This window comes from Oreochromis aureus, linkage group 16 (genome assembly GCF_013358895.1).
Source record: "Oreochromis aureus strain Israel breed Guangdong linkage group 16, ZZ_aureus, whole genome shotgun sequence".
Lineage (NCBI taxonomy): Eukaryota > Metazoa > Chordata > Actinopteri > Cichliformes > Cichlidae > Oreochromis > Oreochromis aureus.
Window position 1 is genome coordinate 5,369,609 of NC_052957.1, and position 15,592 is coordinate 5,385,200.

At 39.2% G+C, this 15,592-nt stretch overlaps 1 protein-coding gene across 4 annotated transcripts in view; it reads left to right on the top strand.

Annotated features, from left to right (window-relative positions):
* pcbp3 (poly(rC) binding protein 3) overlaps positions 1–15,592 on the top strand; it is an 84,487-nt gene that overhangs the window by 25,275 nt on the left and 43,620 nt on the right. For all 4 annotated transcript variants that reach the window (XM_031757405.2, XM_031757406.2, XM_031757403.2 and 1 more), the window contains exons 2-5: positions 9,789–9,850; positions 10,004–10,070; positions 11,424–11,529; positions 11,893–12,014. The gene's annotated coding sequence lies outside the window, so the exon portion shown is untranslated. The remainder of the gene's footprint in view (positions 1–9,788; positions 9,851–10,003; positions 10,071–11,423; positions 11,530–11,892; positions 12,015–15,592) is intronic.

The following is a 15,592-nucleotide window of genomic DNA, read 5'->3' on the forward strand; positions in this document are numbered from 1 at the left end:
AACTCAGTGGGTACAGAGACTGAAAAAGGATCTAACACAATGGAGCGAATGACGACAAGTCTGCAACTGAAACTGGCCATTTTTCAACAGAGGTGGAACTGCTGGGTTACACCGTAACGGGGTGACTGATCAAGGGATTTGGGTTACTGTAGCAAAGCCACTATTGTGATAGAATAGTAAGACGGAGCGGTGCTTTTCTAGGATCGATATGGTATTGTCACAAACTTCCCTTTTTGTCTCCTTTTTTTTTTTTTAAATATAATTTTAATTCAAGTCCTACGTCAGTGGATGTTGTTGTTTTGTGGAAAGATGAAAAGAAGTTAATAAAGAGGTTTTTTTAAGTGAGGTGCAGTTTCATTTGTTGGCCTCAGGGTCTGATACGCTCTCACGCAATTACATTTTTTTCAAATACTTTAGAACAAAAAAAAAAAGTCCTTACTGAAATTTTCATACGCACGATGCAACTGTATTAAAATGTAAAAATGCTAATTCTGAAAAATTCACAAGTTTTCATGTGTTGCATGTTTTCAAAGACAGAATTTATCATGTTTGCTCTTTCTCCAGGTTAATATTTTTGCCTCATATTGATAATAGCCTGTTTCGACTAAGTGCACCATTCTTTATTTTTTTTTTTGTCTTTCTTAGATTGCTTCCAATTCTTGTTGTCCAGTGGTTGTTGTTTTCCTAATTTGCACTTATTCTAGACTGATTAGCAGGATTTCAGTGGGACCATTCTCCATTTAACTGAATAACCATTTGAGATAGCAAGTAGAATGTTTATATTGGTTTTGTGCACCGTTTTCTCTCTAATCTAAAAATGGAATTGGCCTAAATGAGCTCAGTAACCATTGTTCAATGTGTTTGTTAGAATCACAGACAGTACAAAAGATGGACATAGCTTCTAAAGTTGGACAAGTAAAGCAAATGCTTTAGGGTTTAAACCTTTATTACTTATTATTTTTAATAGCCACCAGGGGGCGATGTCTGTGGTTGCTAAAAGACTTAAGATAAGATGGCCTTTATTAGTCCCACAGGTGGGAAATTTGTTTTGTTACAGCAAAAGTGCAAAGTTATATAGCAGAAATTAGAAAACACTGGAATGCAGTAAAATACAATAAAATAAAATAGAATAATATATACAATAGAATAAAATAGAAATACAAATACTATATACAACTGAGTAGGAAAATACAAAAACACAACTTCGTCAGAAGAAGAATTGCACATATAGCAGTCTTATTGCACATGTGTGGGTTTGTGTGTTTGATCAGCTGCAAAAGTCTTTATTGTAGAGTCTGACAGCAGTGGGGAGGAAAGACCTGCGAAATCTCTCCGTCCCACACCGTGGGTGCCGCAGTCTCCCACTGAAGGAGCTGCTCAGTGCCGTCACAGTCTCATGCATGGGGTGGGAGATGTTGTCCATCAGGGATGACAGCTTAGCCACCATTCTCCTGTCACTCACCACCTCCACTGGGTCCAGACGGCATCCTAGAACAGAGCTGGCCCTTCGGATCAGCCTGTTCAGTCTCTTCCTGTCCCCAGCAGAGATGCTGCCTCCCCAGCAGACCACACCATAAAAGATGGCTGAGGCCACCACAGAGTCATAGAAGGTCTTCAGGAAAGGGCCCTCCACTCCAAACGACCTGAGTCTCTGCAGCAGGTACAGCCTGCTCTGCCCTTTCCTGTAGAGGGTGTCTGAGTTATGAGTCCAGTCCAGTTTGTTGTTCAGATGAACACCAAGGTACCTGTAGCTGTCCACAGCCTCGATGTCCATACCTTGGATGTTCAGTGGTTGCAGTGGAGGATGTTTGTGCCTGCGGAGTCTACCACCAGCTCCTTGGTTTTACTGGCATTGATCTGGAGGTAGTTCAGCTGGCACCAGTCCACAAAGTCCTGAGTCAGTCCTCTGTACTCCTTGTCGTCCCCATCAGTGATGAGGCCGACTATTGCAGAGTCATCAGAGAACTTCTGCAGGAAGCACTGGGTGGAGTTGTGGGAGAAGTCTGCAGTGTAGATGGTGAAGAGGAACGGAGCCAGAACCGTTCCCTGTGGGGCCCCGTACTGCAGACGACCCTGTCCGACACACAGCCCTGAGTCCTCACATACTGTGGTCGGTCGGTGAGGTAGTCCAAAATCCAGGTAGTGAGGTGATGGTCCACTCCAGAGTTCTCCAGCTTGTCCTTCAGAACCGTGGGAAGAATAGTGTTGAAGGCACTGGAGAAATCAAAGAACGTGATTCTCACAGTGCTCCCAGCGGTCTCCAGGTGAGCGAGGGAACGATGTAGGAGGTGAATGACAGCATCATCCGCTCCAATGCCAGGCTGGTAGGCAAACTGAAGTGGGTCCAGTGATGAGCTCACAAGGCGCCGAAGCTGAGCCAGGACCAGCCGCTCCAGGGTCTTCATCAGGTGGGATGTCAGAGCCACCGGCCTGTAGCTGTTGAGGTCCTTGGGGCGTGAAGTCTTTGGCACTGGAACAACACAGGAAGTTTTCCAGAGCTGTGGGACTCTTCCCAGCCTCAGGCTCAGGTTGAAGAGGTCCTGTTGAAGTTTAATGGAACACTGTCATACTGACTTCAGTGATCACATTCCTGATGATTTTATAGCCACACTCTTATTTTACATCACAGTGAATAAAACATCATTTTGTAAACTTTGAGTGTCAGTAAGGAGGATTAATCAGAGGATGCTCCTTTGCTAATCACTTCTAACAGTTTGAATCTCAGACATGAGTCTTGCTGAGTCTTGTCACATCTAATTTTAAAACACCAAGAAATCATCAAACTTCTCACCTCAAGGTCTCAAAACAGGATTTCGCAGTGGCTACAGTGGCTACTTCTTTTACACCACCTATAGCTAGATTGTATAAACTATGCATCATCTATTTTTAAATCACAAAATATAGGTTATAGCTCGTGTTCACCATTACTGGATGTACTTTCATCTTTATCAATCAATATTTGGTAATTAAATGATTGGAAATAACTTCTCTCAGCTTACATTTCTGTGTGGGGGATTTTTAATTTATTTACATCAAACACAAACAACTGCAAATGGAAATAAATGTGTAATCGCATACAGTAAACAGTATGCGCATGCAGTGGGTCTCGTCTTATCAACACTGCACATGAAACCAGCAGAAACCCCACACACCACACGGTTGACTACCAGACAGTTTGTGTGATGAGCAGGCAGAAAGGCGAGCCTCTCCGGACATAAATATGTCCAGCCTTAAGATATACAACTGGCAATTCCATCTCCAGTCGAAGTCTCACCAATTGCTTTTTGCCCCTTCCCTACAACTCATGCAGGCGTATAATCCACAAGACAAAAACACGGCCTTGCCCACGTGCAGGTGCAGCACAGGCACATAATCACACCGTGGCAGTGTGAGAGAATGGATATTTATAACAAAATGAAAATGATCTCTCCGTTTAAATGGAGGTCACGCTAACAAATCCATCAATGGGATGGTGAAGCTCTGCGCAGTCAAGTAGAAATCCAAAAACACTGACAGAGTCTTATTCATGATAACTAGCAATATTCGAGGATCGATACTCTTGGACTGAGGACTTCACGAAAAGCTTTGCTTAAATGTTACTTTTGGATAAAAAGTGAAATTTATAAATTGTCCCAATAGATGAAATGTTTTAGTCCAATGTCTTCAGTGCTTCACATTTACAGGCCTTATTTTGATTGGGCATCTAGGTATGCTATCAGTGAACCCCTATTAGCATTATTTATTCATATTTTCCATCCATTTGTAATTACGAAGCCATTAGTGGTCAATTAACTGGCCATCTAGCCTTGGCTCCTTCACTGTACCCATTTATTTTGCTAGCTCAAGTCAGGTCTACCTACATTGATATATGTTCTCTGGTATTTAACTTTATGTCCACATTTGAAACTGAAGTTAAGACCATAACTTCTAACATCCGAGTGCTCATTTTACATGGAAATAATGTTAGAGCCATATATCTTATATCATTAGTGGCAGCTGGGCTTGCCTTTGCATCATCCTAATCTACAGCTTCTCAAACCTCAGGAGAAACTAAAGTATTCCTCCTGCTTGGGCACATAAGCCGATTTCTTACCAAGAAAGCTTTCCCTCTCTTTCACAAAGGCCCCCAAACAGGCTGTCATTTGTATCAGTTGGATATTGTTGCAGTTTTGCGTTGGCAGCTATTTGGGCTTATACTTTTTTTATTATTATTAATACATTTTCTTAGTAGCTGATGTGTGAATCTCCTTTCTTTGTTGTGTCCTGAATGAGCCAGGCTTAACAAAAATCATAGCAAAGCCATTGTCATAAGTTAAATTATGACATCAAAATTTAAGCAGTGGAAAAACAGCAGCTTGAAAGTTTCTAACCTGCTTTTCAGTCTTCGTGTCATCTCTGACTTCCTAACATGCCCACTTGGTCTGGGTCAGTCAACTGGCAATGATGTGAAGCACCAGATCACTGTTGTCTATAATAGCAATGAACTCAGTGTTGACAAAGCTCTCTTTGAGAGAGAAAGCATTTCTATAGATGACACTGCACAGCTGGCTTAATCTGTAAATTGACTGGTTCCCTTCTATTTTACTTGAGCAAGTTCGAGTGTTCAAGTAAAAGAGTATATGAATGTGTCTGAATGTTTAGAGCATAGCACCTCTATGCTCTAAAATCCTGCTAAATACTATAAAGTATATATAGCTTATATAGTTCATAATTTAAAACTTCTAGTTTATAAAGAACTTTAGACTTGGCAATGTGAACAAAGCTATTTTTACAAGTCAGCTATATCAGAATTTAGTGCAGCTGCAAACTGCTAGACTTTATCCACAGCATATCATTGGCTTTAATAAATAATATACAACATGTGAGGTATGTATAATATCACTTTTATAACTAAAGATTTAGTTATAAAAGTGATATTATGTAGGGCAGTGACGCAGCAAGTGCACATCAAAGTTCAGCAAACTTTAATTCTCTCTGAAGTCATAATGGAAATTCACGACAATGTAAAAATGTTTTCGTGTGTGTTGTTCACAGAGTGTCAGTGACGGGCGAAAACACCTCAGAAGCAAAAATCCTTAAAACGCAGCACTCAAGAAAGCTGATGCACACTCTCCAATAAAAATAGCATGACTAATCCCTCCTCACAAATGACAAGGCCTAGTCATCTCACACACAATGGCTTCAAAGCTAGGCATTTGCCACGATTCAGACCGGAGTGATGGAGCTTCATTTCTCTCCGTAGCATACAGGGTTAGCTAAACAAGCAATTTCAGTGCGGCAGCATTTACTAAAAAGCTTGATGGGGCCAGCTAAGCTCCTGTGATTGGCCTTTGTGTGTAAAAGTGACCACTTAAGTGCTGTGCAGCCTCTCCTGAGTGTGTTTGTAGGCATAAGCATTTCCTCTGACTTTTTGCCTGCTTGCACTGTGCATTTGTGTGTGTCCTTGGGAACGTATTGGTGTGAGTTCCTGCTCGCTGGTGCATTTGGGGTTGATCTGCTGTGTGCGCATGTGTACAAGAGAGCCATCTGTGTTTTTAAATGCCTTGATTTGTTGTGGTGCCGTAACAATTTAAACAAGCTTATGGTAATATGCTCATTTTACAGCATTCATAGAGTCACATGGAAATTTCCTCAGTTAAAATATTATTTGTCATCATTGAATTTATATTTTTTCTTTAGCATAATTTTTATGCCCCCAAACATTACTTAAAAGGCGATATAATCATTACAACACTGATCTAATTTGAAGTGTTTTCATTTCATTTGTTGACATTCGGCTGGATGATATACGTTTATATCTATCCACTTGTTAAGTCTGAGAACATGTCCAGGTACAAATGCTAACTCAGTTCCCTGAAAGAAAGTAGCTAACAAGGGCATCTTTCAGGGCTAAAAATGGTCTGTTAACTACAATCAAGTGATAGGTGTGGCTGTTCTTCAAAGTGTTACAATCAAGCAAAGAGAGAATCATAAGGCTGAACGAAATCAGACATAGCTGTAGTCTAGCTAGCTCAATATTGACATCTGAAAATTACAGATGTCAGTTTTGGAGGGTTAAGCTATTTGACATAGCTTAAAATTCTCATTAAAGTGGCGGGGCTCAACACCAGTGGTCTGGATCAAGGCCAGTTAATGTACCCGGGCTAATGTTCGGCCAATGTGGGCTTTACTTTGGTTTGAGACATGTTGGTGCTTTAATGTGAACTTTAGTTGTTTTAAGTTCTACTTACTGCACACTGTTCACATTCATACTGTACAGCACATGACTTTGGAAGACTTTTTATACTCGTGGTCCTTTAAAAAAAATGCAGCAGACATGGCAACTAGCCAAGTGACGAATTGTTTAAGGCCAAGTACTGGCAAGGTTTTCAAAAGCCACCACAACCTTTTTAATCTCAATGCAGCTTTTGAGCATCACTTACTGACAACTGGACTGACTGCCATAGTACCTGACACATTATCAGAAGTGTAAACAGCTGTATGATAGGCCAGGCACAGCATTATCAGGTAATATGTGATTGCCAGCATTCAAGTAATTGTTTAGGTATTGATTACAAAGGATAATGCTGCTAAAATATAATGTTATGGCATTAGAAATACTTACTGGTTTATTATACAAGTAATAAGTATTATTATTATTACTACTACACACTGGTTCAGTAGCTATCCGTCACAATCCAATAGCTCCCCTTACCTTACCCTATCTATGTATTAGCTGAGAAAAGTTGAAAGTAAAACCAGCTGGCTCCAGCAGTGTTTTGATCTAGGAAATGAAAATCAGCATTCAGGCTGTGTCCGAATGAACTGACATATAAGCATTCAACAAGACCATTCACTACAAACACATTCACTACAGCTAAGTGGCTGTTAACCTACAAAGACAGACAGATGCTGGTGCCTCAGTGCTAACAGTAGCCATGCTCTGAGTGGCCTTACTTTTAAACTAGACGATTAGTCTAAAATTAAATTAGCTTTTAATTGAATCACAAAATTAGTAAGTACTTTCTTTCTTCTTTCATTTACTCCTAGAGGACCAGATGAAACATCTGTGGGTTGAACAGAGATCCACTGTGAATTTTACACTCTTTATTCACAACTTTCTTGTTCCAAATACTTCATATAACCTGGCTTAATCTCAAAGTTGTAACCCAAAATAGCCTGAAACAATTCACTCGTCCGCTTACTACGTTGGGTCACCTTGTTTAACAGCTCTCTGAGCTCAGATGTTCAAGTGAGCTCAGTATTTATTAATAGTATTTATACACATGTACCACAGGAACAACAACTTTGCTTTAAGACACAGTTAATGGGGATTTTATTAAACAAACAATTAACAAATTATGCAAAAAGCCTGTCTAAATTTAATGGTTTTACATAACACACGTCACAGATAGCGCTGAGACACAAGATGTAGTTTCCTTCCTACTCTTTTGATGTAAACACTCACTGCTTTTCCTGCATATGAGTCACTTTTTTAACACCTCCATATTTCAATCTATGGTCTCCCCTTAAACACATCTTAAACGGCACATTAATTTCATTCATGTCATGTGTGTGTATGAGAAGAGGATGCATTTACCATCAGTGAAGGGTGAGTCCTTCAGTAGACAGGGTCAGTGCTCTAATCTGAGGAGGTGATGATATTGTGAGGATATTTAATGAGAGGATAAGAGCAGAAGCGAGAGGTGGGGGAATTAGCCTTTTTAGATATCATTAAACATTAATATTCTCGGGGGACTGGAGCACACTGGGGTCCTTTTCATTGACTTTCATGCAGCGTGCTAATAGAGTTTCACCTCTGGGGACCTCAGCACTCCTCACCCACCCCTAAGTGCAGAGCTAAAGCTAATGGAAGATCAGATCGCCATCCCGCTTCTGAGGATGAGATTAGTGGGTGTGTGTACGTGAGTGTGTGTGAGTGTGTATTCGCTGTATATTGTGAGATTTTGTACTCTCTTTTGCACCCTTTCTAGCTTTTGCTCACATATACATGCAAGCGTAGCATACATTAAATATAGCTATTAAAAACTATTAAAATTCTAAGGGACTTGCATATGTTACCTTAATACTTAATCTGGGCGCCTAACATTGTCTTTTATGGCATTTTATTCTTCCAGTATTAAGCAAATTGACGTTACCTGCTCTGTTGTTCAGGGGTTCAATCTGAATGACTTTTTAAGATATTTGCATTTTCACCTGCACCTCTGTGGGATAATCTCTAATAAAGTTCAGGTTCTTCTGTGGCTTATATCAAAGACTGCTATAAACGCTCCATTTCAAACAGTTTCTTTCCAGCCTTGGATCTGTCTGATGTCATGTTGAGGCGATATCCCTAATATGGCCATGTCAGCCATACAGCTACGGGTGTCAGCACTGACGTTTAACCCACTTGCATTTCCAATCTTTCATTTTTCTTCTTTTTTTTTTGTGAGAGACAACCAACAAGAGGAAAATTGACTTAAAGCTTAGGGTGGACTTATAGGGGGACATTTCAGACAGTCAAAATGAGGGGCTGCATCAAGTAGAGATGTACCAGTCCAATATTTGGATCAGATTTCTGTCAGATCCTGATTCAAAAAACTGGATGTGGTATTATATGAGAGTCTCGTCTTCAGAGTGTACATTACAGCTTATTAATTTAGCACTGGTACAGGATCAGTATTTGGCATCGGCAGATCTCTTAACCCATGTGTCTCTATTAGCTCAGAAATGGAAATGGCTGGATTGGTGTATCTCTAGCATCATTATAAGGCAAATGAAGATTGCAAATCATGCAAAGCTACTGTAGTATCTGGTGAGTCACAGATCAAAGTCCAAGAATATAAATATTCAAATGGAAATGTGCATGAGTCACATTTAAAACTGACCACATTACTTTGAAATACGTTTTTCAATTTAAACAAACATCGTCTGGACGTTTGGAATTTCATGTGAATCAAATCATGTAAAAGCTTAGCAAATGGGTGCTGGTGATGTACTGGATGGTTTTAACCACCTGACGCAAAGCCTTCCCATACTGGGCGGCGCATATTCCCATACCAATTTGTGATGTTTCCAGTTAGCATGCTTTCTATAGCTCCCTGACACAGGATTAGTCGTCTTAACATTCCTCAAGAAGATTTGAGTTTTCTTAACCAGTGTGGAAATGTGTGTCGAGCATGGCAGGTGTTCGGTGCATTCACCTTGTCCACCTCACTGCGTGTTCTTGCCTCCTTTTTAGCTAGAGCTTTTTGGATTAATAAAACTTAATTAATTATCAAATTTAATTAATTTAACTTTTAACTAATTTTTTAATCTAAGCACAGGTTACAAACGTGCATTTTGGACTGTACAGTGTGTGTGTGTGTGTGTGTGTGTGTGTGTGTGTGTGTGTGTGTGTGTGTGTGTGTGTGTGTGTGTGTGTGTGTGTGTGTGTGTGTGTAATATGCATTATATAATAATCAATTATGGAGACAATTATCAAATTGTCCTCTTTATGGCTCCTTTTTTATTGTTCTAAATATCTTTACACTGGGTGGTGTACGGCACATGGAGCGCCAGCAGAGGGCGGTGATTCCCTTCTAAAGAGAAGAGGCTTGGCCATCAATGCAGGAGCTCCTTTGCTCTGTGTGTGTGTGTGTGTGTGTGTGTGTGTGTGTGTGTGTGTGTGTGTGTGTGTGTGTGTGTGTGTGTGTGCCCACTCTGCTAAGTGGGATGTGGGCAGATGGCGACACAGGGAGCTGTTATCGTACAAAACCCAAGACACACTGATACTGCAATTAATAAATGAATCCTTTTTTTCCCCCCAGGGATTCCACTCGGGTCCTCTCCTATCCTGGAGTGCTGTCTGTGAACATCTCAACCGCACAATGTAAGAAACAAGCACATTTTCATTTTTAAAGTTGAAACCCTTTAAAGCTTGCAGTTCATGCAGTTTGATAACATAGAAATCATCATGGAGTGAACGATGTGCTTTTAGATATTACACATCACCCTTACAGCAGTATTTTCCTTTCTTCCACAGATCCACTTAACCCAGCTGCCACGCTTAATTTGATCTAAATAAGCTTCTGCTGACCAGGCGCAGCAAAGTAAGTGCTTGTACCAAATTTGATTTATCTAAACACACAGAGCAAATTCACATCCTTTGCACGGCCTCAATCACAATCCACTCCTAATGAATCACTTTTCTCCTCTTTGCACCTGACTTGCATTTTTGGAAAACCAAAGGAGTAACCTTTGCTTTGGGAAAAAAAAAAAAGTCCACAAGGAGTTTTCGGCCTTATTCCACAAGCTCAATTTTGAAACTTAATTTACTTGAGCATAAAATGTTGAAATATTGCTTATTGACCTAACTGTAAAGTTAGGTCAATAAGCATACTAATTTCTTTAATTATGCACCAATCATGCTTACATGACTGAAAGGAGCTTCCTGAGCAAGGACCCTGGTTATGGAGGTCACATTAGCCTTAGCCACAGATTTACAGAGGCTATGGGAAGCAGCACAAACTTCAGTCATTTTAATTTAAAGGTTTTTCAGTTCAAATGGTTACTATGAGAACTCAAACGTGTCTTTCACACATCCAGCCATGCAGCCATAAGCAATACACTGTCAAAGATGATTATGCCTCAGTACGAGAAAAGTGTAGGTATGCACTTGAAAGGGGCTGACAACTTTTATTTCCAGGCTGGAGTGCTTCTATTCTCTCTAAGATGTGTTGACTGGTGTTAGAAAAAGGATCGATCTCACAGAGTTAGCAGAAGTTATATTTGTGACAGTGACAGCACAATAAAAAATATGATAGTAGTACAGCTGGGCATATATACATTTGCAAATGAAAATCCCCACTGCTGATGACAAATTGATAGGCACTGACATAAAATCATCAGTTGTTAATACAACAACAAAGCAGCTATTCAGGAAGGAGGAGGGGAAACGTATTCTTTTTGATTATCGTAGACCTAATAAAATATATATTTTTTGCAGATTACAGATGATAAACTTAGCAAGTCTATTTAGTTAAATTAGTTAATGCTATGGTTTGGACTAGCATATGGTAGAGTGTAAGCCACCATAAGACCATCAGACAACCATTGATTGCTGATATTTGCAGATGGGTGAGTGTGCAGCAGAGGAAAAAGGCACCACCTTGTGGCTATATTCATCAATTGCCCCTTACAGGCCGATTATTAGCAGGCTTCTATTCTTTTAGAAAGAGACCAATAACAACTATGTGATCAAATTTAAGCACCACAAAAATTACCCTACAAAACAAGTGTGAACAGTAGCTGCAGGGACACTGTTAAATAAAGGATCTATATTTATGTGTCTATATCGAATTTGCATGTTCCAACAAGTTTATAAAATCTTACACTAGTTAAAGCCTCATGATTCAGCCAACACTCAATTTAAACATGGCCACGCTCTCATATGATCTGTTTAGGTCCATCAGCCAGACGTCCAGTCACCCCATTCTGCTGAAAGGCTGATAGCCACAGGTCACATGACCTGGAAGAAAAAGCCTTGGAGACTTTTGGGATCCCTCTTTGGTCAGACACACCTTCTCATTGTTATTTCTTGCACACACTGTGAGTAACTTGACTGATGGGCTTGTCTATTCTGATTGAAAGTCTGTGGTGGGAGAGGCTTGGTTTGCTTCAAAAGGAATTGATCCAGTGCAGAAGCACAGGTTTTATCAAGAAAATCAGCTCATTTATTGATAATCTATACTGCAGTGCAATAACAAACGTGATTTGAAGTGAGCCACCAATTTAAAGTACGTAATTATAAAAATATCTGAAAACAGCAGATTAGTGCTGCTGTGTCTTGTGCATTAAAGATGTATGCAAACTGTTTAAAGCACAGCTACAAACAAAGCTAAAGCTTTTTTTATTTATTTTATTGTGTTTTAGCATGGACTGGTTATCAACCTGAAGGGAAATCCAAAGGCTGATGAACTGATCCGTGTCTGTGTGAGACCACATTGCTCTGGTGTCCTATATGCACTGCGAACACACCACGCAGCGGAAATCTGGTGAGTAACACCACTCATTTGATCATTCAAGGTCAAACTGATGGGATTTACTCCATTCCATTACTGAAACATTTTCGTAAGCAGGTGTCCTTGATTTGAAATTTTGAAAAGGACAATAGTTGATGAAAGAAGGCTGATGATGAAGAGGAGGCTGATGGAGTCAATGATTTTTAAATAGTCTCATCTTCCAATGACATGATTTTGTTTATTTGAAATCAAGAGCAATAAGCAAAAGCACTGGTCGACTAAACAATTGAAAAACATCACCCTAACTAACTAGAACCAGACATACTATCCAGTTTAACTAATAATTCATAATATACACATTTTAAGTTTCCTCTCTCTCTACATAATGGGAAGAGAAGAAAAAAAGCTGTGTGGTGCAGGGCAGCTCTGCAGTACTTCAATCTGTTTGTGTATAGACCATATAAATGTAAATTGGCACTCAACCAGAACAATGCACAAATGTGTAGATGCTAACTTGATAGGAAGGAAGGGTGTTACTGTGCCACTGCTATCCACAGACAGAATAAAAGATGGACACAGTTTGAGAAGTGAAGCCAACATCAAACTGCCTTAAACCTGCATTCTTTTTACTGGCCATGAGGGGCGATACCCGTGCATGCAAAAAAGATTCCTACTTCTATCAAAGTCTACTGCAAACGGGACCTCAGTCATAGCCTCATCAGACACTTTCCTGATGAGTTTATGGGTTCACTCAGTCATTTCATACCACACTGAATAAAACATGAAGCCTATTTTTGTGATATTTGGTCATTCTAACAGGAAGGACGATCATCAGGGATATGCTTACTGGCTAACTTGTGAAACTGAAACTTGCTAACAGGGTTTTTTTTTTTTTTTTCACTTAAACAGCTTCCCTTATTCGAACGACCTAACATTAAGACAAAATACACTCCAGCAGCATCAATATCTTAATCCATTTGGAATTTGCAATATTAGCTATAATGTCCTAATGGACAAACAGTGTAGAAATGGTTAAATTACAGAAATCATTAGCCCTAAATCAAATTCTAAAGTAGATTCTTGATTGTCTAGTTTATGAGGTGAATTTGCTGCCAACTGGAGACAAAAATGTAGTTGTAGTAGAGTGGCAACAGTGTACTGGTCAACAATGGATTATCACACATAGAAGAATTATAGAAGTGCTTGTGTGACTGGGTGAATGGGACATGTTGTAAAGCACTTTGAGTACTCCAGGAGAGTAGAAAAGCGGTATATAAGAATCAGTCCATTTACATGTAACTGAGTATGCATCACAGCTGTGTAGTATAGAGTCATGTAGTCTTCATGGTTCAGTGAATCGATGAACTGTCAAGGATACACCTGCTGGGTCTTGGCTTAAGGCACAGGAGTATTTCAGCAGTATTTGGTGAAGTCAGTAACCAAACAGCCTAATTAGTTTTGAGACATTCAGTCTTGAAATGTAAGAGGCAGCCACATAACAGCCACTTATCCACGTGACTCCAATGTAGAGTTAATTAAATCTGCAGGGATCAAAGCCCCATCAACAATAACTACAAATTCATTTACTTTGATGGTACAGATGCAGAATACCTCTTATTCCCAATTAGCTGATATTGTTCTCCCTGCATTTGACTTCCTCTGACAAACTACCCTGATGTGCTTCCGGCGATTGTTTATTTCCAAAAGCTATTCAATGCATTTCTACACGTAATCCTATATAACTGAAGTAAATTTACAGTTCAAACACCCATGTGGTAGAGTTATTGAATGTTATGTTATTGAAACATTTCCTTCATTGTTCCTCCTCAGCTGCTTTTCCAATACATACAGTCAATATAAAAATACAAAGCTATTGTGTGGCAAATGTAAACAATACTGAGGCACCAACTAAATGCGGCAGACTGTAATGGCCACATATTATAGTTGCTGTGACTGATAATGGCCACCTTCAGCTGTTTTGAAAGCAACAAGGAGGAAAAGGAATAAATGTGTGCAATTCCTTTCAGGTTTTTCCTTCATGGATATATTTTATATTTGTCTGACCATCTGCCTGTCTGCATTCAAGTCCTTTGAGCTTTTTGTACATGTCACTGCATACGCATGTATGTGTGTTTTGACAATTTAATACTGGCAGCAAAGCTTCATAAATTGATCCTCAGAAGAAAAAAATATCTAGGCTGGCTCCCTCTACAGAGAACTGCTCTGTACTGATAGGACTAAGTCAGGAGATACTGGCGTTCTTCTCATAACTCTGTAGGGGAAGAAAACTGCTATTTCTAACCATAGCATAATTCATAAATGCACAAAGACACGTTATGGTATTAATACACATACATATAGTTCAGACACTTTCTCTTTCACAAACTAAACTGAACAGGCTAAATTATTCAAACAGTAATCAATGTAAAAATCATAACTAAAAAAATCCTGTGTGGGTAAATTGAAAAACATAAAGTACATTAGATGCTGTTTAACTTTTGTTAATTCAACTACTTTGCCTAATGCAGACAGTACCTTATGTTATTTTGTGGCCCTAATGATCAAGGCATTAACAAACTAACTAAAACTGACTTTATGTGCATGTTACGTTCTGTTCTTTCAATAATTGCTGCAGTGTTGACTTTGTTAATAATGAGGATAATAGAGGCTTGTCTCAAAAAAAGAGCACTGCACTGAGCACAGTAGGATCTCTGTTGGAACTGATGGTACGCTGAGTAATTCTGACAAAAGGCTATCTCATGACTAAAAGCGATAGAAAGAATTCATTCCAATAAGTGCAGCACATCAAACTGAAACACTGAGGCTTGCAGTGAGTTATACACACCATTTCTAAAAATGCTGGGACGTTGTTTAAAGTGTAAACAAAAATGGAATTAATTACTCAGTTACACTACATTTAACTGAAAATAGTATATCAGAGATTTTAATTACCTTTAGTATATATATTTTTTTAATTTACTATAATATTTTACTTTATGAAGCAACATTCTATTACATTCAACTTTTTACTTTTGCTATTTAGCTGTGTACTTAAATAAAATAACACAGAAGAGTTCATTGACTTAATTTTTTTATTCTAAAAAAATTGAATTTTTAAAATGCTTGTGGAGGAGAGGAAGCCTCTTCTTGCTAAAAAGAACATAGCAGCATGGCTTAGATTCGAGAAGTTGTATCTGAACAAACTGCAAGATGTCTGGAACAATGTCCTTTGGACAAACGAGACCAAGGTGGCGTTGTCTGGTGTACCAGACAATTGCTAAAACAAAAATGACCCAGTCAATCCTCAGCCTGATAAAAATGCTGTAGCTGGACCTTAAATGAGCCGTCATTAACAAACAAAAAAGCAAAGCAAGAGCAGGTCAAAGTTGGTTCTACAAACTACTAAATGATGGGGTTTTTATAGCTGTCTTTAGTCTATTTACATTAAACTCTGGTTTCTTTTCTGCCCTCAGTGCAGCCAAAACACTTTGTTTATGGTGTGAACGTGATTCAACTACCAGGCATATGTTATCATTTTGAGCTAAAAAGCATTTTGTAGCCACCTATGATTTATATTCTCAATGCGGGAACGTACTATAGATCTGCACAAG